General features: G+C 41.8%; 1 protein-coding gene across 10 annotated transcripts in view; it reads left to right on the plus strand.

Annotated features, from left to right (window-relative positions):
- Positions 1–20,643, plus strand: part of sipa1l1 (signal-induced proliferation-associated 1 like 1) — a 415,651-nt gene that overhangs the window by 113,413 nt on the left and 281,595 nt on the right. For all 10 annotated transcript variants that reach the window (XM_087990088.1, XM_043698149.2, XM_043698153.2 and 7 more), the window contains one exon: positions 6,367–6,442. The gene's annotated coding sequence lies outside the window, so the exon portion shown is untranslated. The remainder of the gene's footprint in view (positions 1–6,366; positions 6,443–20,643) is intronic.

Below are 20,643 nucleotides of genomic sequence, written 5' to 3' on the forward strand. Positions count from 1 at the left end.
TCGTTTCCCCTCCCTCCACCTTACCCCTGTTCCAACCTGGCAGCTCACCACCATCCTCGTGACCTGTCCTACCTGTCCTACCTGCCTATCTTCATTCCCGCCTATCTTCCTTCCCACCTATCCGGTTCACCCTCCTCTCCAACCTATCACCTTCATTCCCACCTCCATCCAGCTATGGTACTCTTGGCTACCTTTTCCCAGCCCCACCCCCTTCCCATTTATCTCTCCACCCCAGAGGCTCCCTGCCTTCATTCCAATGAAGGGCCTTTGCCCAAGACCTTGATTTTCCTGCTTCTCGGATGCTGCCTGACCCGCTGTGCTTTTCCAGCACCACTCTAATCTAGATACATTACCAAACGATGACTGCCTAATCAGTGCTGCCATCTATGTTAATTCAGCCTCCCCATCTGGAGGAATGCAGTGCAATGCAGGAACAACGTCCACACAGCCAACCTAAGTACTACCTCTCCGATACCTCATGCTTGCTGTTTCCACTACTGTACCCATCGCCCACAAGAACCATACTTTGCCATTATCATTACTGCCTGCAACAGCTTCCTTCACTCACTGTTACCTTTCCCCAAGTTTCAATTGTGCAATCCACCATTCCTCTGTTCTGCCTGATGATGTGGTCCAGAGCAAGTTTACAAGATTGATTCCGGGGATGCAGTTCAAAATTACCATCCACTTTCATCTCCCTTAATATCTGAATCATCTTCATTCCAGTATAAACATGTTGCCATAGGGCAGAACGGGCCAAGATGATCAGGTATCTGACATTCTGTTTAATCCTAATATATGGAGGACTCTGACTGACAGCCCTGAAAGGCAGACTAACCGTGTTTCTGCCCCTTAACAGTTTTCCCTTCACTTAGTGTGCCAGTACTCTTCTTGACTTAAGAGTCTGCAGCAGCTGGTGAGGGAAACACACATTTGATCACATCCTTCCTGATCTGCCTGCTGCAGATGCATCTGTCCATGATAGCATCAGTAGGCGTGACAACCACACAGTCCTTGTGGAGACCATGTCCTGCGTTCACATTGAGAACATGCTGCGTTGCATTGTGCAATGTTGTATGTCACTGTATTAAATGGGATAAATTTTGAACAGATCAATGACTCAAGATTGGGCATCCATGAGGTGCTGTGGACCATCAGCAAAATCATATTCCAAAACAATCTGCAACCTCATTGTCCAGCTCATCCCCACACTCAACCATAATCATCCAGCCAGGGGGTTGACCACGGTTCAATGGAGAGTGCAGAAGGGTGTGCTAGGAGGATCACCAAGCATTCCTAAAAGTGAGTTGTCAACCTGGTGAAGCTCCAAAACAGGACTAGTTTTGTGTCAAACAGCATTAGCAGCAAGTGATGAAGTAAGCAATCACGCATCAACAAATCAGTCTAAGCTCTGCAATCCTGCCACATCTAGTCATGGATGGTGGTGCATGATTAAACAGCTTCCTCCTCCAAGCCACTCACCATCCTGACTTGGAAATATATTGCCATTCCTTAAATGTTGCTGGGTCAAAATCTTGGAATTCTCTCCTTTTTAAAGGCATTGTGGGTCAGCCTACAGCATATGGACTGCAGCAGTTCAAGAAGACATCCTGCCACCACCTTCTCAATGGGCGATAAAAATGCTAGCTGGCCAACCAGCAACATTCCCAACACACAACAGAATTTTTAAAAAGTTTCTAATGCTAAAAGGACAGCTACAATTATTTGGATGTTGTGGATACTGGGTAATTCAAGATGGAGAATGGGAAAAATTTCTGGCTGCAACAGGCTGCTCCTTTGAGATATTTTAGATGTTGGAGGTGATTTCCTCATTCCGGGAGCAGCAATTACTGTTTTATATGCTGTTGCATTGTTTTGGAACTTGGGAAAAAAAGTCAAAACAACAGCGCTTTATAAAAGGGAGAGAAACAGACAAAGGCAGCATATAGTGAGGTCATTGCGGGGTTGGAGAGAGAGCGAGAGAGAGAGCGAGAGACCCAGACCCATACTGCTCCCTGACACCTCAGTGAACCTGTGCAGTTGCTGACTTTGCTGTTTGAATGCATTACTGCTGGACATCGGAGTGCATCTGAGAAAATTAGCAAACAATGAAATTCACAACTAATCTTGGAGGAATTTGTTTGGGAGACGTCACAGCGCAGAAACAGTTGTGTGAATATTTTTAAGTGTGACCCTACAGTAAGCCTGCAGTAGTCTGTAGAGTGGGTTCTTTCTTGATTATGTTATATTGAGATATGTCTTTTGGTTAATCTTAAAAATATAAGCCATAAGTATTTATTTAAGCTGGAGCAGTGTTTTGTTGAGGAATAAGACAGTGCTATTTTCTGTGTCTGTAGATTGGAAGAAGCAAAAAATGGCCATTAGAGTAATATGCTCTTGTTGGATGTGAGAATTTTTATGGAGCTTACGTGTTACTGAGGATTATATCTGCAATAAATGTCATTGGTTGCGAATCCCATCAGACCGAATGAACCGGTTGGAGAGACTGTTAGAGGCAATCAGGAATTTACAAGTGGAAGGGGGTGTGATGGGTGGCAGTTATAGGGAGGGAGACAAATTGCAGATACAGTCACATAGATGGGTTAACTCCAGGAAAGGTAAGAGAGATAGGCAGGTAGTGCAGGAGGCTTCTGTGGCTATCCCCATTTCAAACAAGTATGCTGTATTGGAAAATGTAGGTGGTGATGGATTCTCAGGGGAAGGTAGCTCGAACAGCCAAGTTTCTGGCATCAAGACTAGCTCTAATGCAATGAGGGGTACGTCAGGTTCCTATAGTGTGTTAGGGGACACTCTAGTCCGAGGCACAGACAGACGTTTCTGTGGCCAGGAGCAAAAAACCAGAATGGTGTGTTGCCTCTCTGGTGCCAGGATCAAAGATGTCTCCAAGATGGTGTAGAATGTTCTTAAGGGGTAGAGGGCCCAGCAGGAGGTCTTTGTACATATTGGAACCAATGACTTAGGAAAGGAAAAGGATGAGATTTTGAAGGGAAATATACAGAGTTAGGCAGGAATTTAAAAAGGAGATCCGAGAGAGTAGTAATATCTGGATTACTCCTGGTGCTGGAGCTAGTGAGGGTAGGAATAGGAGGATAGAGCAGATGAATGCATGATTGAGGAGCTGGTGTATGGGAGAAGGGTTCACACTTTTGGATCATTGGAATCTCATCTGGGGTAGAAGTGCCCTGTACAAGAACGACTGATTGCAACTGAATTAGAAGGGGACTAATATACTGGCAGGGAGATTTGTTAGAGCTATTCTGGGGGATTTCAGCAATTGTGGTGGGGGTGGTGGTGGTGGTGTGTGGGACCCATGGAGATAGTGAGGAAAGAGATCAATTTGAGACATTACAGATGATAAAAGAAGCAAGTCAAACAGGGCAGGCAGGGACAAAGCAGAGAACCAGGTAAGACCGATAAATTTAAGGTGCATTTATTTCAATGCATGAGGCTTAACAGGGAAGGCAGATGAACTCTGGGCATGGTTAGGAACATGGGACTGGGATATCATAGCAATTGCAGAAACATAACTCAGGAATGGACTGGATACATTCAGCTGAATGTTCCAGGATACAAATGCTACAGGAAGGACAAAGGGAGGCAAGAGAGGAGGGGGAGTGGTGTTTTGATAAGAGAGAGCATTACAGCTGTACTGAGGGAGGATATTCCCAGAAATACAACCAGGGAAGTTATTTGGGTGTAACTGAGAAATAAGAAAGGGATGATCACCTTATTGGGATTGTATTGTAGACCCTCTTATAGTCAGTGGGAAATTTGAGAAACAGATTTGTAAGGAGATCTCCGTTATCTGTAATAATAATAGGGTGGTTATGGTAAGGGATTTTAACTTTCCAGACATGTACACACTTAACAGTATGACAGTCAGTCTAAGAATATTTTCTGATTCGGTATGTGGATGTACCGACTAGAGAAGGTGCAGAACTTGACCTACTCTTGGGGAAATAAGGCAGGGCAGGTGACTGAGGTGTCAGTGGGGGAGCACTTTGGGGCCAGCGACCATAATTCTATTCATTTTAAAATAGTGATGGAAAAGGATAGACCAGATCTAAAAGTTGAAGTTCTAAATTGGAGGAAGGCCAATTTTGACGGTATTAGGCAAGAACTTTCAAAAGCTGATTGGGGCAGATGTTCGTAGGTATATGGGCAGCTGGAAAATGGTAAGTCTTCAGAAATGAGATAACGAGAATCCAGAGACAGTATGTTCCTGCAAGGGTGAAAGGAAAGGCTGGTATGTGTAGGGAATGTTGGATGACTAAAGAAATTGAGAGTTTGGTTAAGAAAAAGAAGGAAGCATATGCCAGGTATAGACAGGATAGATCGAGTGAATCCTTAGAGTATAAAGGCAGTAGGAGTATACTTGAGGGAAATCGGGGGGGTTAAAAAGGGGACATGAGAGAGCTTTGGCAAATAGAGTTAAGGAGAATCCACAGGGCTTTTTCAAATACATTAAGGACAAAAGGGTAACTAGGGAGAGAATAGGGCTCCTCAAAGATCAGCAAGGCGATCAGCAGGAGATGGGTGAGGTACTAAATGAGGTACTAAATACATCAGTATTTATTGTGGAAAAGGACATGGAAGATATAGACTGTAGGGAAATAGATGGTGACACCTTGCAAAATGTCCATATTACAGAGGAGGAAGTGCTGGATGTCTTGAAATGCATAAAAGTGGACAAATCCCCAGAACCTGATCAGGTGTACTCTCGAGCTCTGGGAAGCTAGGGAAGTGATTGCTGGGCGCCTTGCTGAGATATTTGTATCATCAATGGTCACAGGTGAGGTGCCGGATGACTGGAAGTTGGGTAACGTGGTGCAACTGTTTAAGAAGTAAGGACAAGCCAGACAAGTATAGATTGGTGAGCCTGATGGTGGTGGTGGGCAATTTGTTGGAGGGAATCCTGAGGGATGGGATGTACATGTATTTGGAAAGGCAAGGACTGATTAGGGATAGTCAACATGGCTTTGTGTGTGGGAAATCATGTCTCACAAACTTGATTGAGTTTTTTTAACGAAAAGGATTGATGAATGCAGTGAACGTGATCTATATGGACTTCAGTAAGGCATTTGACAAGGCTCCCCATGGGAGACTGGTTAGCAAGTTTAGATTTCATGGAATACAGGGAGTGCTTGCCCCTTGGATACAGAACTGGCTCAAAGGTAGAGGACAGAGGGTGGTGGTGGAAGGTTGTTTCTCTGACTAGAGGCCTGTGACCATTGGAGTGCCACAAGGATTGGTGCTGGGTCCTCTACTTTTCGTCATTTATATAAATGATTTGGATGTGAGCATGAGAGTAAATTTGCAGATGATGCCAAAATTGGAGGTGGACAGCGAAGAAGGTTACCTCAAATTACAATGGTAAGTTGATCAGATGGGCCAATGGGCTGAGGAGTGGCCAATGGAGTTTAATTTCGGTAAATGCGAAGTGCTGCATTTTGGGAAAGCAAATCTTATCCGGACTTATAGGCTTAATGGTAAGGTCCTGGGGAGTGTTGCTGAACAAGGAGACCTTGGAGTTCAGGTTCATAGCTCCTTGAAAGTGGAGTCACAGGTAGGTAGGATAGTGAAGAAGGCATTTGAAATGCTTTCCTTTATTGGTCAGAGTGTTGAGTACAGGAGTTGGGAGGTCATGTTGCGGCTATACAGGACATTGGTTAGGCCACGTTTGCAATATTGCATGCAATTCTGGTCTCCTTCCTGTCGGAAGGATGTTGTGAAATGTGAAACGGCTCAAAATATTTACAAGGATTTTGCCAAGGTTGGAGGATTTGAGCTATAGGGAGAGGTTGAATAGGCTGGGGCTGAGGGTTGGCCTTATAGTGGTTTATAAAATCATGAGGAGCATGGATAGGATACATAGTCGTTTTCCTGGGGTGGGGGAGTCCAGAACTGGAGGGCATAGGTTTTGGGTGAAAGGGGAAAGATACAAAAGAGACCTAAGAGACAACTATTTTACGCAGAGGGTGGTATATGTATGGAATGAACTGCCAGAGAAAGTGCTGAAGGCTAGTACGATTGGAACATTTAAAAGGCATCTGGATGCGTACATGAATTGGAAGGGTTTGGAGAGATAGGGGCCGGGTGCTGGCAGGTGGGACTAGATTGGGTTGGGATATCTGCTCAGCATGGACGAGTTGGACCGAAGGGTCTGCTTCCATGCTGTACATCTTTATGGCTGTCTGACTCTAAGTTGCCAGTGTGCTGCATCTCCCAGTAATTTGAATTTTAAAATGCAGAGCCTTTGTCATATGTGCTCATTGCTGATTTCTTTATTAAACTAGAAATTCTTTCCATGGGAAATTGTATTAAAAGTATTTGTACTTTCCACAGCTCCGGACATCCTGGCCGATGAAAATTTATCTTGGTGCACTGGATGGTAAATTCCTGAGGCCTTTCCCAATATCACGTAAGATCATTTTACAGTATTTGTTTCTCTATAAACTGTACAATAGCAACAAGCTCAATGAGAATGAATAAAGATGATAGAAGCAAAATTCTGAAATGCCTTTTGAAATTGTGTATTTAACAATTATATAGCAGTGAAAAGCTTAAAAGAAATCACAGCTGTCAATACCTTAGCAAAGCACAACCATCCAGAGTGGAGAAGTGGTTCTTGGCATTCTTTTCTTCCCATTCTCAGCTTTACTGTCACCTCATTTCGTCAGCAATCTCCGGAAGACTGAGCTACCATGTATGTATCAAGCAAGTTGAAATCAAGTCATGTTACCAGATGTCACATGAATTAGATGTCATGTGGTCAGAATATCACATGAGCATGCATCCAGCTTCATTTAGCAACTGTAATCCCACTCCTTTATAAATATGCACTGTTGATACATTATAATTATTCCTAAGACTGTAAGACAGGAGCAGAAGTGGGCCATTCAGCCCCTTGATTCTGCTGTACCATTCACTAAGACCATGGTTGATAATTACTATTCTTTGACCCTTTCTATTTTAACTGGCAATTCAATAAGAATTGACTGAATTTGTTGCAATGATAGGTTACTCATAGTTTTGGAGCCAGTCTCTTAATTTTCATTCAAAGTAATTGCGTTCCAGACCATTTACTTTCTTAAATGCCTCTTGGGTAATTTCTCAAGTACATCCTTTTCAAGAAGCTTTGGTCTCTTTCGTCTTTCTCAGTATCTCTCCGATTTCATAATCAGTGCATTAGCACCAGTATTTGTATGTACCTCTTGTATCTTGGTGGCCACAATCAACCAATGAATGCAGTAATGCAAGGTGTGGACCGGACAGAGTACTATCTTCCTCTGACTTGCATTCAACAATGTTGGTTTAAAGTTCTCTTCACTTTGACTTATTTCATAACAACCCATTTGTTAGATATCTTAAATAACAAGCAAACCACTTGATTCATTTGTCGCAAAGTAGAATTGAAAAGTACAGCAGGGATGTTTAATTTGTACTGAATTTTAGTTACACTCCTCTTGGACTACTTTGTTTTATGTGTTTGCAAATTATCAAAAGTATGTAAAGACACTGGGCAAATTGAATAACCAGGAATCTGCCATTTGATGCTGAAATCGAAGTGCATTTCAAAAGTTGCAACTGCTGCAATCAAACTGTGTGTGGAGAAACAGCAAGTGACAAAATACATGGGAACACCACCTTCAAGTTCCAACTTGGAAATATGTCACCATTCCTTCACTGTCATTCAGTCAAATACCTGGAATCCCCTCCCTGCTGGAAGTGTGGGTCGACCGACAGCATGTGGACTGCAAAAATTGAAGAAGGCAGCTCACCACCATCATCTCGAGGGCAACTAGGAACAGGTGATAAATGCTGGCCCAGCTAAGAAGAGGATGCAAGAGAACAACACAGGTCAGTGAGTCATACACCTTTCCAGCCCATTGAGAGAAACAAATATGGCAACATTTGGCTCCTGAGCTTGGTGATGCTTGACCAAGGCAGACCATCATTTTGTGAGACTGAAGGCTGATCAAAGTGACTTGGACACAATATAAAAACAATGTACAAGGATGATACCAGTGTGGAAACTAACCCCAGTCTTGTCTTTTCTTCTCTCTGAGTAATAGATGTTGAGAGTGGCTTAAACAAACAGCGGGCTTGAAAATTATGGAAAGGTTTTCTAGGCTAAATGTAGAGAATATGTTTCCACTTTTGGGGAGTTCAAAATTAGTGGCTGTAGACGTAGAGAGCATAGCATGGGTAGAACAAGAATGTCACCAGCACATGTACTTGAGCTGAATGGCAAATATGCATTTAAGGAGAAACTACAAGGCGACTCTTATTGCAAAATGCCAGGCCTCGTGGTCCTGGGTAGGGAGGCTGAGTTCAAGTTCCACCTGCTCCAGAGGTATGTAATAACATCTCTGAACAGGTTGATTAGAGGGGAAGAAATGGTATGAGCACATGGAGAAAGGAACTGTACTATGCTGCTATCATGCTCGATTTAGAGATCCCATGTTATGTATTTTCAGGTCTTTTCAATACTTTTAAAAACTGGATCCAAGCAAGCTATTGAAATGGCTACCACAAGTTGTGATACTTGGCATTTAAACCACCAACAGTATCAAGTCTGCAGTGAATAGCATTAAATATGGACATTCACAACTCTCAGGGAATTCACAATCTCTTTTAAAATTCAACAGGCCTCCTGTGTTGGCCTATTCTTACACAAAATGTCTAACTTCATGTTGGACAAAAAGAAAGTTGGAAACTTAATTTATGGCAGACAAACATGAGAGGTCACTATGAACGTTGCACTGTGCTTTGATGCTTTTTTCCGCCCAAACTATACTGGGTGAATCTCAGGGGGTCTTCGTCCATGACACAGATTTGTGAAATCAATATGAATACCACCTCCTTAAAGTACTCTGAAGTTGAGAAAAAACAACATAAGACCAGGGCTAACCTTTTAATTGTTTAGAGAGATTTGTTAGTGCTATTGGGGAAGGTTTAAACCAGTTTGTCAGCTGGATGGGAACTTGACAAAGAGTTCAGAGAATTAAAACCGCTTATCATGGGAAGTGGAAGCAGCAGAAACACTTCCTCGCATCAATATACAGGATAGGGCTTTTAATTCTGCTTTGATAACACACTATCTGAATTCACATAAGTTGCATGACTTGATCATGCTAGTAGAAGTAAAAGGATATGAAAAAAAAAATCCATTATGGAAAAGTGGCTGCAAGGGTTACTGAGACTGGGAAATGAATGTTCAAAGGTATTTGGTAGTTAGCAAGGTTAGAGAAAAAGGAAGGGAGGTAGTATAAAGCTGATAACAAAAGGTGGGATCAATGTATTGGTAAGCAGCAGATCTCTAATCAGAAGGACAGTAGAATCTGTTTGGATGAAACTCATAAACAACAAGAGGTAGTAAACATTAGTTGGAGAGGTTTATAGGTTTCCAACAGTAATGGTAAGACTTAACATGGCATAAATCAGAAAATTTGAGGTGCATAAAGTGAGGGAAATGCAGTAGTCATGGGTGACTTCAGTCCACATATGGAGTGGGTAAACCTTAAAGAACAAGTTTGGAGGAAAGATTCCTGGCATGTTTTGAGATTGATCCTGAAAGCACTTTTGATGAGCAACCAAGGCGTGGGCCATTTTAGACTGAGCATTATGCGACATGAAAAATCTAATTAATAATCTTGTTACAAAGGAATCTTTTAGGATATTGGTATTTATACAGTGAATGCCAAGATAATGGTAAATGTGGTGTTGCCAAAACACCTTTTTTGTTGTTACGGCATATATGCATATTACTCATCACTTGCTGCAGTGAAGAACCGTGGATATGTTCAGTGCACAGCATTATTTGGAGTATGCGCAGTGCAAATGCTGGCAGTAGACAGGCATTTATTTGACAGATCAAAAAACATAGATTTTTGACTGGTAAAGGAAGTGGCTAGACTGGGCTTCTCCAGAAATATGTAGATTACAAACTCCCAAAAAATAACTTGCTGTGTCCTGCATAGACACCTTTGTAGATCATAGACTGGACTGGACAACAAATTATAGCCAAAACACAGCAGAATTTAGCTCTAGATTTCCCCTCCCCCTCACAAAACGTTCTGAGGAGCTGCTCAGACTAAAAAAATGTGAAGTGATGTTTATCAGGGAATAATGCTGGGACATTGACATTCAAAATTATGCCCAAATTTGTTTCTGGCAACTACTCCAGGTTTCGTTGATGTATGGAGCCGGAGGCTGGAACTCACTGCCTTATCGCCTTACATTGTGGTGGAAATCCAGGAAAAAAAGTTCATTTCCTTCACCACTGATGTTTCGTAGCAGTGGTATGTAGCGCCTACAAGATGCACTGCAGAAATTCACCAGGGCTCCTTAGACAGCAGTTTCTCAAACTTCCATCTCTAAGGAGAAGGACAACAGATAGATGGACACTCCGCCACATGGAAGCTCCCCTCCAAGCCCCTCTCCATCCAGTCTTGGAAATATATTCCCATTCCTTGTGTTGTTGGTCAAGATCCGAGAATTCCCTCCTGAATGGTCCACTGACATCATGTGGATTACAGCAGTTCAAGAATGCAGTTCACTACCGCTACCTTGAGGGCAGCTAATGATGGACAATAAATAGTGGTCCAGATCCCATGAGTGAATTTTAAAATTTTAAAAAAATTCCCTCTTGTAGCTTTTCTTCAAAGAAACAACAAACCATTGAAATACTGGCATGCAGGGTGATCTGGACTCGAGGGGAAAATACACTGTTGCAATTCAATGTGTAGGAAATACTGTATGAAAGAATGATTAGATTAGATTAAATTACTTAGTGTGGAAACAGGCCCTTCGGCCAATGCGTGGAATAAAAATCTTCTGAACCTGTATTCATCCAAATGTATACATTGGAATTACCGATGTCGCTGGGATGCAATTTCTTTTCTGGTATCTGTTAGGAAAATGATGCGTTTTCTTTACAAATCTGCAATTGAAATGCAAATCTTTAATGGAAGGAAAGATTTAAGAGTTGGAAGATGTAAATTGTGATGCCAGTACTAAGGCTGATGAAATTTAGATCAAGAAGGAATGAAGTTAACTTGCAACGTAGAAAAATGTGAAAAGGAGGAGGAAGATCAAGGGGTAAGATCAAAATTTGAGTGTAGTGATTAAGGAGTGAGCGATCAATGTTGTACAAAAGCACAGAATGCCAAAGATTATGTCTGTGTCAATATGACATAAACAAGGAAGGGTTGCTTGATTCTTGGCTATGGAAATGTACTTTGGAATTTGTTTCCATATGTCAATATCTCAGTAATAGGAAGGACTGGAGAATGAGCAACAAATTACTTTTTGCTGTGGGGTCTTTTTTTCAAACTTCACTGCAGTTTTTTTGTTTTTCTTGGATTTGATCTCATCAGTATAAAGAAATTGCTCTGTCATTCATTTTTTGTTAAAGTTAGTATGGAAACAGTTGGATAAAGCAAATAGTTACTAACTGTGACCAGCTGTCTAAAATGTAATGAAAAGGAATATTCTAAGATTATGCTTTCAGTATTGAAGAAAGGAACTGGTATCTCTGTCACGTCCTTGAAGTTAATGGTTTTGTCTTCTCCCTATATTGTACATCCACTGAGCTACACAGGCTTGAGAAACTGTTGCCTGCTGTTTCATGTGGCAACATTGTAAAGCTGTTTTTTAAAAATTCATCATGACATTGCTCAGGCTTGGCAACAGAAGGAATTCTCTTTCCTCACACCCTGAAAACATGGAAATCCTGTCTCAGCTTGTTGCCTGACAAAAATCCAATGCAGATGTTGGAAATCCAACAAAACCAGAAATTGTTGAAAAACCCATCTGGTCTGGTGGCATCAGTGGAAAGAAAACAATTAACAGGTTAGGTCATTGGAATAATTTGGGGAATAAACATTGTTCTTAGTGGTGAAAAATGTGTTGCTGGAAAAGCGCAGCAGGTCAGGCAGCGTCCAAGGAGCAGGAGAATCGATGTTTCGGGCATAAGCCCTTCTTCAGGAATGAGGAAGGTGTGCCAAGCAGGCTAAGATAAAACGTAGGGAGGAGGGACTTGGGGGAGGGAATGTGATAGGTGGAAGGAGGTTAAGGTGAGGGTGATAGGCCGGAGAGGGGGTGGGGGCGGAGAGATATTCTTAATGGCCAGGATCCAGAGTCCTGAAGTCTGTGTTACTTGCCTGATGTGGTGTTCCAGAATCTCATCTGGGTTGCAGAGAAACATGCACTGAGAGGAATGATTCATTTGTCATGGTTGACACTGGTGCCAACAATATAGGTCGAAAGAGGAATGAGGTTCTGTTGAGGGAATATGAACAGCTAGCGGCTAATTCAGAAAGCAGAACCAAACGGGTAGTGATCTCAGTTTGTGGTTCAGGTCTTAATCATAATTGGCACGGGGTCAACAAGATTAAAGAGGTAAATGTGTGGCTCAAGTTTGATTCCATGGGACAGGGAAGGAGGGAGCTGTTCTGATGGTATGGGTTCTGCCTGAATCATCCTGGGACCAAAGTCCTGGTGAGTCGCGTAAATCGGGCAGGAGATAGCTCTTTAAACTAAAGATGGGTGGGTTCAGGTTGCATGGGAAATTATAAAATCTAAGAATATAGGATTGAGAAATTAAAAGAAAGGAGCAGAATAAAGGAATATCATATTGTACCAAGCAACCTAAAAATGTAGGGAAATTTGATAACAGAACAAGCTGAAAAAGATTTTGTATGTTAATGCATAAAGCATTCAGATTAAGTTAGATGGAGTGCATATAGAGGTAAATGAAGATGATCGCATACCCATTCAGGAAACATGGTTACATGGAGATCAAAACTGGGAACTTAACTTTTGGGGAAATTTAATCATTCAGTGGGACACAAGAAATGGAAAAGGTAGTGGGGTAGCATTCTCTAATAAATGAAATGATAGTTGTGAGATGATCTGGGCTCAAACAATGTAGAATCCATTTGAAGAGAGGTAAGAAACAGCATGGGAATGAAGATGTTAGTAGGAGTAATATATAGACCCACAAACAGGAGCCACTCTGTAGGAAAGGCTATAAATCAACAAATAATTGGAGCATGTTCAAAGAATAGAGCAATACTTATGGGTGACTTTAATCTTCATGTTGTTTAGGTTAATCAAATTGGAAAGGGTAGCTACGTGAACAAATTAATAGTGTGTATTAGGGATAGTTTCCTTGAGTAACATGTCATGGAGCCAACTAGGAGAATTACATCTTGGATCTGATCATGGGTAACTGGGCCAGTTTAATAAATCACCTCTGAGTAAAAGTTCTTCGAGGAAGTAGTGATCATGAAATGAGGATAGAGTTAGCTAAAGTGAATTGGGTAAATAGATTAGCAGGGATAACAGTAAGCAAGCAGTGGCAGGCATTTAAAGATGTAAGTCATGACTCTCAGCAAAAAAATATATCCTGCTAAGGATGTAAGAAGGGTACCTGTGATCGTGGGTGGATTCAAAGTATGAGGGATGAAATCTGAGTGGAATCCACATGGGGTAGTCTGAGCCAGACATTGGATAAGAGTCCTCTCCCCATCCAATAAGTTGTTTCACTGTCTTCTGATGCTGTCTCTCCACCTGGACCTCTCCCCCTCTGGCATTTTACTTGCACTCGACCTGTTCATAGAGAACTAATGCCATAATGTTTCTCTGTCTCCCCACTCCTTATTCATTCCTTCTGCACTAACTACACTCAATGCTCTCAAATCTAACCCTGATTTTGTATTAAGCCTTCCAGTCTTGTTGTCTGATGTATTGACTTCTATATTTCATCTGGTGATCTCTCCAGGAACTGTCTATCCAAGCTTATAATTCCCAAATTACACACAACCCGCTTCTACCTCCTTCACAAAACCAATAAGAAGGACTGTCAGGGCAGGACCATTGTTTCTGCCTGCTTCAGCCCCACTGAACTCTCCTCTTCCTACCTCATGTTTTTTCTCTCCCTTGTTCTGTTCCTTCCCACTTACATTGATACTTCTGACATTTTTGCTCCAGTTTCATAATTTTCACTTGACTGAAAACCTCCACTTTTTTACCATGGATATGCAATCCCCTTACATGTCCATCCCCCATCAGGATGATCTCAGGCCACTCTACTTCATCCTGGAAAAAATTACCTGAATTGTCCCCATCCACCATTATCCTCCTCTGCCTGGCCAAGCTTGTCCTCACTTTTTGAGCAACTTCTCCTTTAACTCCTCCCATTTTCTTATGATCAAAGGGGTGATTGCCATGGGTACCTGCATGGGTCCCAGTTATGCCTGTCTCTTTTTGGGCTATGTGGAACATTCCATCTGTAGTCCTACTGTAGCCCCCAACCACAACTGTTTCTCTGGGAAATCATTCTTTTTTTTAGCTGAAATTGAAAAAGTTTATCTATTTTACTTCCAACTTCCACCCTACTCTTGCCTTCACCTGATCCATCTCTGACTCTTCTCTTCTTCAGCATCTCTGTTTACATTTTTGGAAATAGGTTGACCACCAATATTCACTGCAAACAGATTCCCACAGTTACCTTGACACAGTCGCCCTACTTCCTGTAAACAGACTGTTCCATTCTCCCAGTTCCTCCCTCTCTGCTGCATCTGCTGTGGTAATGCCAAATTTGACAAAGGGGCCTCCAAAGTGTTCTCCACCTTCAACTGAGGATTCCCTACCACGGTGGTTGACAGGGCCCTCAGCCATATCTCCACACTTAGGACCTTACCCCCAATCTTCGCTCCCCCCTTCATCCTACTACAATCCTACCACATCCATATCCAAAGGATCATGAGCTACAATTTCCACCAGCTCCAGCGGGATGGTCCCCACCAGATACATATACCCATCCTCTCCCTCATTAGCCTTCCATAGGGATGATTCCATCCAGGACACTTGGATCCACTCCTTGTCTATTCTGAATATCTCCCCCCCCCAACCCCCCATCACCACGCACTTTCCCTTGCAATCGCAAAATATGTAACACCTGCCCATTTACTTCCTCCTCACCATCAAAGGCCCAGACACACCTTCAGTTCTGAGGAAGGGTCACGGAACCTGAAACACCAGCTCTGCTTTCTCTGCAGATGCTGTCAGGCCTACTTTCTTTCTCCAGCAATTTGTTCTTGTGTCTCATTTACAGCATCAGCAGTTCTTTTGTTTTATTGTTGGAAAAATATTAAGGAAGCAATAGCAGGCCATTTGGAAAATGATAATCTAATCAAGCAGAGGCAGCATGTTTTCTTGAAAGAGGAATAGTGCCTGAATCAGTATCAATCAGAATATATTGAGGAGAACCAGTAGATGTGTTGTATTTGGATTTCCAGAAGACATTCAACAAAATACCTCTCAAAAGTTAAATCAGCTGAATGCTATGAACAATTTTGGCCCCCTTATCTAGGAAAAAATAAACTGGCATTGGAAATAGTGCAGAACACATTCACTAAGTGATCCCAGATATGAAGGGACTGTCTTATGAGGAGAGGTTGAGTAGGTTGGATTTGTATTCATTGAAATTTAAAATAATGAGCACCTATCTTCTTGAAACTTACAAAATTCTTCAGGGATTTGACAGATTAGTTTCTCTTTGTGGGAGAGTCTAAAACTAAAGGGCAGAGTTGAGGACTGTCAGATGAGCCATGATATCACTGAAGAGCAGAGTAGATGTGATGGGCTGAATGACTACATGGCGAAAATGGGGACTGCAGATGCTGGAGATCAGAATCAAGATTAGAATTGTGCTGGAAAAGCACAGCAGGTCAGGCAGCATCCGAGGAGCAGGAAAATCGATGTTTTGGGCAAAAGCCCTTCAGGACTGAGGCAGGAAGCCTCCAGGTGGAGACCACGGAGGTTTCCCTTGCAATCACAGAATATATAACACCTGCCCATTTACTTCCTCTTCCACCCCGGACGCTCCCTGCCTCATTTCTGATGAAGGGCTTTTGCCTGAAACGTTGATTTTCCTACTCCTTGGATACTGCCTGACCTGCTGTGCTTTTCTAGCACCACTCTAATCTTGAATGACCTACACGAGCTACTGTATCTTAGAGGTTGATCAATTTAAAAGTTCTAAATTGAGAAAGGTATTCATTATATTGCTTTAAAAATGTTTCACCTTAATCCTATTGTCCACCACCTTGATATTTGTGGCATTAAATAAATTGCGGCAGGACAGGTCATTCAGATCATTGTGCATGTACAGTTGAGGTTGTGTACTTAACATTACAAACACATTGTATGGTATTTGGTTTCTCTCTTGCATTTCCTATTTTAAAGGTGCATAATCTTTAGTTCACCTTTTCAATTTTCTGATCCAAGAATGTAACTTCCTTAATCAGTGAGAGATGATTTTTATCTTTCCATCTGGATGTGCCATAGACACAGGAGATGGATGTTATTGAGTCTGTGAAGGTTGTCCTGGTGTCTCCATACAGTTATGTGCTGTGAATGCAAGCCATGCAGATAAACATCAATTAATTTATTGTTTCTTCATGCCCATTTTGTTAGTTGGCTAAAGTTGTTGACTGCCTTGCCATTGCAGGTGTTGAGTTCTCCATTGAGTAACTTAATTAAGTTGTATGTCACCTTAAATTTGAGATGCAGAATTTCTGATTCCAGAGTGAATGGTGGACGATGATCTTGAGCAGTTATGCTGCAGCACCTTGTCCCATAGCAATCAATGGCTTTTCTCACACTCTGTGAGGGAGAACATAGGACAAGTATAGTACAAATATCGTGACAAACATAGGAGTTGAGGGTCTTTGACCATTTGGAGCTGGTGCTTGTGTGGGCAACCAATGTAGCGTCATATCAACAAACACATTAGGAGCAGGATTGATGATTTGGTCCCTTGAGCCTGCTTTCCTATTCAGTAGGATGATGGATATTATCACAAAAGGACCATTTTGAATGGCAAAGCTAGATTGACATGATCGCCAGTTTACCCCAGTATCCGCTTACTGTGTCCCATGCTTTTGTGCGATCCACACAACAAAGTTTTGTTTGAGTACTGTTTACTGCTCCTCTGGAGTTCTGAAGCTGCCCACTTGCCTACCATAATTTATGTAAACTGAAACCACATTCTACCTCTGGGTACATTCTGTGGCTGGTGATGGGATCTTTGTTTGAATAACTCTGGCAAAAGCCCAGTAATTGCAATTCCCCTCAATTGCCTTTGATCTTGTTAAACATGGTAGTGTTTATGTCATAACACATCCTGTGCGACCTAGTCTTATCTCCAGCAAAGGAGGTTATAGTAATGAGTGGGCTTTCCATACTTGAGTAGCGATGGTTGTATTCTACCTTTTTTGAATTTTCCTTGCTGTCAGGGAGTCTATGGCTTTTTGAGCTGTAGTAGTGTGCATTCTGCATTAAGTTCGTACATTACAAATTAGCTGCAAATGATCATTAAGCACAGACAAAATGCTATGCATGTTAGAAATCTAGGGAAGTAAAAAAACAAGGTTGGAAAAAGCTCAGCAGTGTTGATAGCATGTATGGAGAGAGAAACATTAAAACTTTAAAACTTTGAGCCCAACATGACTCTTCTTTAGACCTGAGGTTTCCAAAGTTTTGTGAACTTTGTTTGTTATGCATGTGTATTACCAGTGGAGGAGTTTTCTACTCCCATTGCGATCCCCTTTTTCCCCTACCAAACTCAAAACAAGATACAGTGGGGGAAAAAAAACAAAAAGCTTTTGTGTTTTTTAAGACTGCCAGACTGCTCAAAATTGCTTTACAGCCAATGAAGTGCATTGAACATCTAGTCACTTCTATAACGTAAAAAACACAGCAGCTAATATATCCACCTCCTACATCTAGATAACAGCAGGATACTTTGTTTTGTGATATTGTTTGAATGCATTTTGGCCAAGACACCTGAATCTTAGAATTATAGAATCCCTATATTGTGGAAAGAAGCAGTTTAACCCATGAGGTCTGTACTTACCCTCTGAAGAGCATCTCACCCAGTACATTCCTAATCCTGTTGCTGTAACATGATGTTTCCCATGGCTCATCCACCTTGCCTGGTCATCCCTGGACACTTTGGGATAATTTAGCATGGCCAATCCACCTAACCTGAGCATCTTTGGACAGTGGCAGGAAACCGGAGCACTGGGTGAAAACCCGTCCAAACTCAACACAGATAGTCACCCAAGGCTGGAATCAAACCTGGTTCTCTGACTTTGTGAGGCAGCAGTGTTAACTACCTGGATTAACTATCCTGCTTCTGTTGGAAAAATATAATGAGATTCTTTGCATTCACCCCAACAGCCAGATGGGGCCTTGTTTAACATTTCAATTTGATGATAGCCTCCCCAGGAGCAGTACACACTTAATGCTGCAGTAGGGTATCAGAACAGTTGTGTTGCGTCTATTACTCCTTACAGATTAGATAATGCAATGTTGACCAGGGATTAAACCTGGATAATACCTTGTATCTACAGCTCAGCTACTCACTGAGTATAACTCCTTGAGTCATCACTCCAGTCCTTCTCTTGACCTTTTCAAATGATTCACAAGCTAATAACCTGTTCTATGCCATCCGGCAGCAAATTCCACATTGAGGTTAAGAATATTCAAAATAAGTTGGTGGAAAGAGCAAATATAATTTCAGTGGCTGTTTAATTTATCTCAATGGGCTGCATTTGAATGTTGCATTTTACGCTATAGCTTATCAGTCTTGGTAAAAAAAAAATTATGGACATTAGAATTATGGTGCAATGATTATTACTTTTAATTGGTATATTGCTTCATGTAAATTTAAGCATAAGCATACTGCCTTTCTCATATGCTTTTAGACACATGGACTGCACTTCAGTATCTTGCCAACATTTCTTTGATTTAATAGGGTGGTTAAGGTAGGGGATTTTAACTTTCCAAACATAGACTGGGACTGTCATAGTGTTAAGGGTTTAGATGGAGAGGAATTTGTTAAATGAGTACAAGAAAATTTTCTGATGTGGATGTACCGACTAGAGAAGGTGCAAAATTTGACCTACTGTTAAGAAATAAGACAGAGCAGGTGACTGAGGTGTCAGTGGGGGAGCACTTTGGGGCCAGTGACCATAATTCTATTCGTTTTAAAATCGTGATGGAAAAGGATAGACCAGATCAAAAAGTTGAAGTTCTAAATTGGAAAAAGGCCAATTTTAATGGTATTAGGCAAGAACTTTCAAAAGCTGATTGGGGGCAAATGTTTGCAGGTAAAGGGACAACTGGAAAATGGGAAGACTTCAGAAATGAGATAACGAAAATCCAGAGAAAGTATCTTCCTGTTAGGGTGAAAGGAAAGGCTGGTAGGTATAGGGAATGCTGGATGACTAAAGAAATTGAGGGTTTGGTTAAGAAAAAGAAGGAAGCATATGGCAGGTATAGACAGGATAAATCAAGTGAATCCTTAGAGTATAAAGAAAGTAGGAGTATACTTAAGAGAGAAATCAGGAGGGAAAAAGGGGGACATGAGATAGCTTTAGCAAATAGAATTAAGGAGAATCCAAAGGGTCTTTACAAATATATTAAGGACAAAAGGGTAACTAGGGAGAGAATAGGACCTTTGTGTGGAGTCGCAGAAAATGGGGGAGGTACTAAACGAGTATTTTGCATCACATTTACTGTGGAAAAGGATATGGAAGATATAGAATGTAGGGAAATAGATGGTGACACCTTGCAAAATGTCCATATTACAGAGGAGGAAGTTCTGGATGTCTTGAAATGCATAAAAGTGGATAAATCCCCAGGATCTGATCAGGTGTACCCTAGAACTCTGTGGGAAGCTAGAGAAGTGATTGCTGGGCCTCTTGCTGAGATATTTGTATCATCGATAGTCACAGGTGAGGTGCCAGAAGACTGGAGGTTGGCAAATGTGGTGCCACTGTTTAAGAAGGGCGGTAAAGACAAGCCAGGGAACTATAGACTGGTGAGCCTGACCTTGGTGGTGGGCAAGTTGTTGGAGGGAATCCTGAGGGACAGGATGTACATGTATTTGGAAAGGCAAGGACTGATTAGGGATAGTCAACATGGCTTTGTGCGAGGGAAATCAAGTCTCACAAAACTCTTGATTGAGTTTTTTGAAGAAGTAACAAAGAAGATTGATGAGGACAGAGGGGCAGATGTGATCTATATGGACTTCAGTAAGGTGTTCGACAAGGTTCCCCATGGGAGACTGGTTAGCAAGGTTAGATCTCATAGAATACATGGAGAACGAGCCATTTGGATATCGAACTGACTCAAAGGTAGAAGACAGAGGGTGGTGGTGGAGGGTTGTTTTTCAGACAGGAAGCCTGTGACCAGTGGAGTGCCACATGGATTGGTGTTGGGACCTCTACGTTTTGTCATTTACATAAATGATTTGGATGCAAGCATAAGAGGTACAATTAGTAAATTTGCAGATGACACCAAAATTGGAGGTATAGTGGACAGCGAAGAGGGTTACCTCAGATTACAACAGGATCTTGTCCAGATGGGCCAATGGGCTGAGAAGTGGCAGATGGAGTTTAATTCAGATAAATGCGAGGTACTGCATTTTGGGAAAGCAAACCTTAGCAGGACTTATACACTTAATGGTAATGTCCTAGGGAGTGTTGCTGAACAAAGAGACCTTGGAGTGCAGGTTCATAGCTCCTTGAAAGTGGAGTCACA

Source organism: Chiloscyllium plagiosum, unplaced genomic scaffold (assembly GCF_037043375.1).
Source record: "Chiloscyllium plagiosum isolate Xiang-an unplaced genomic scaffold, Cpla_swu_hap1 HiC_scaffold_8, whole genome shotgun sequence".
Lineage (NCBI taxonomy): Eukaryota > Metazoa > Chordata > Chondrichthyes > Orectolobiformes > Hemiscylliidae > Chiloscyllium > Chiloscyllium plagiosum.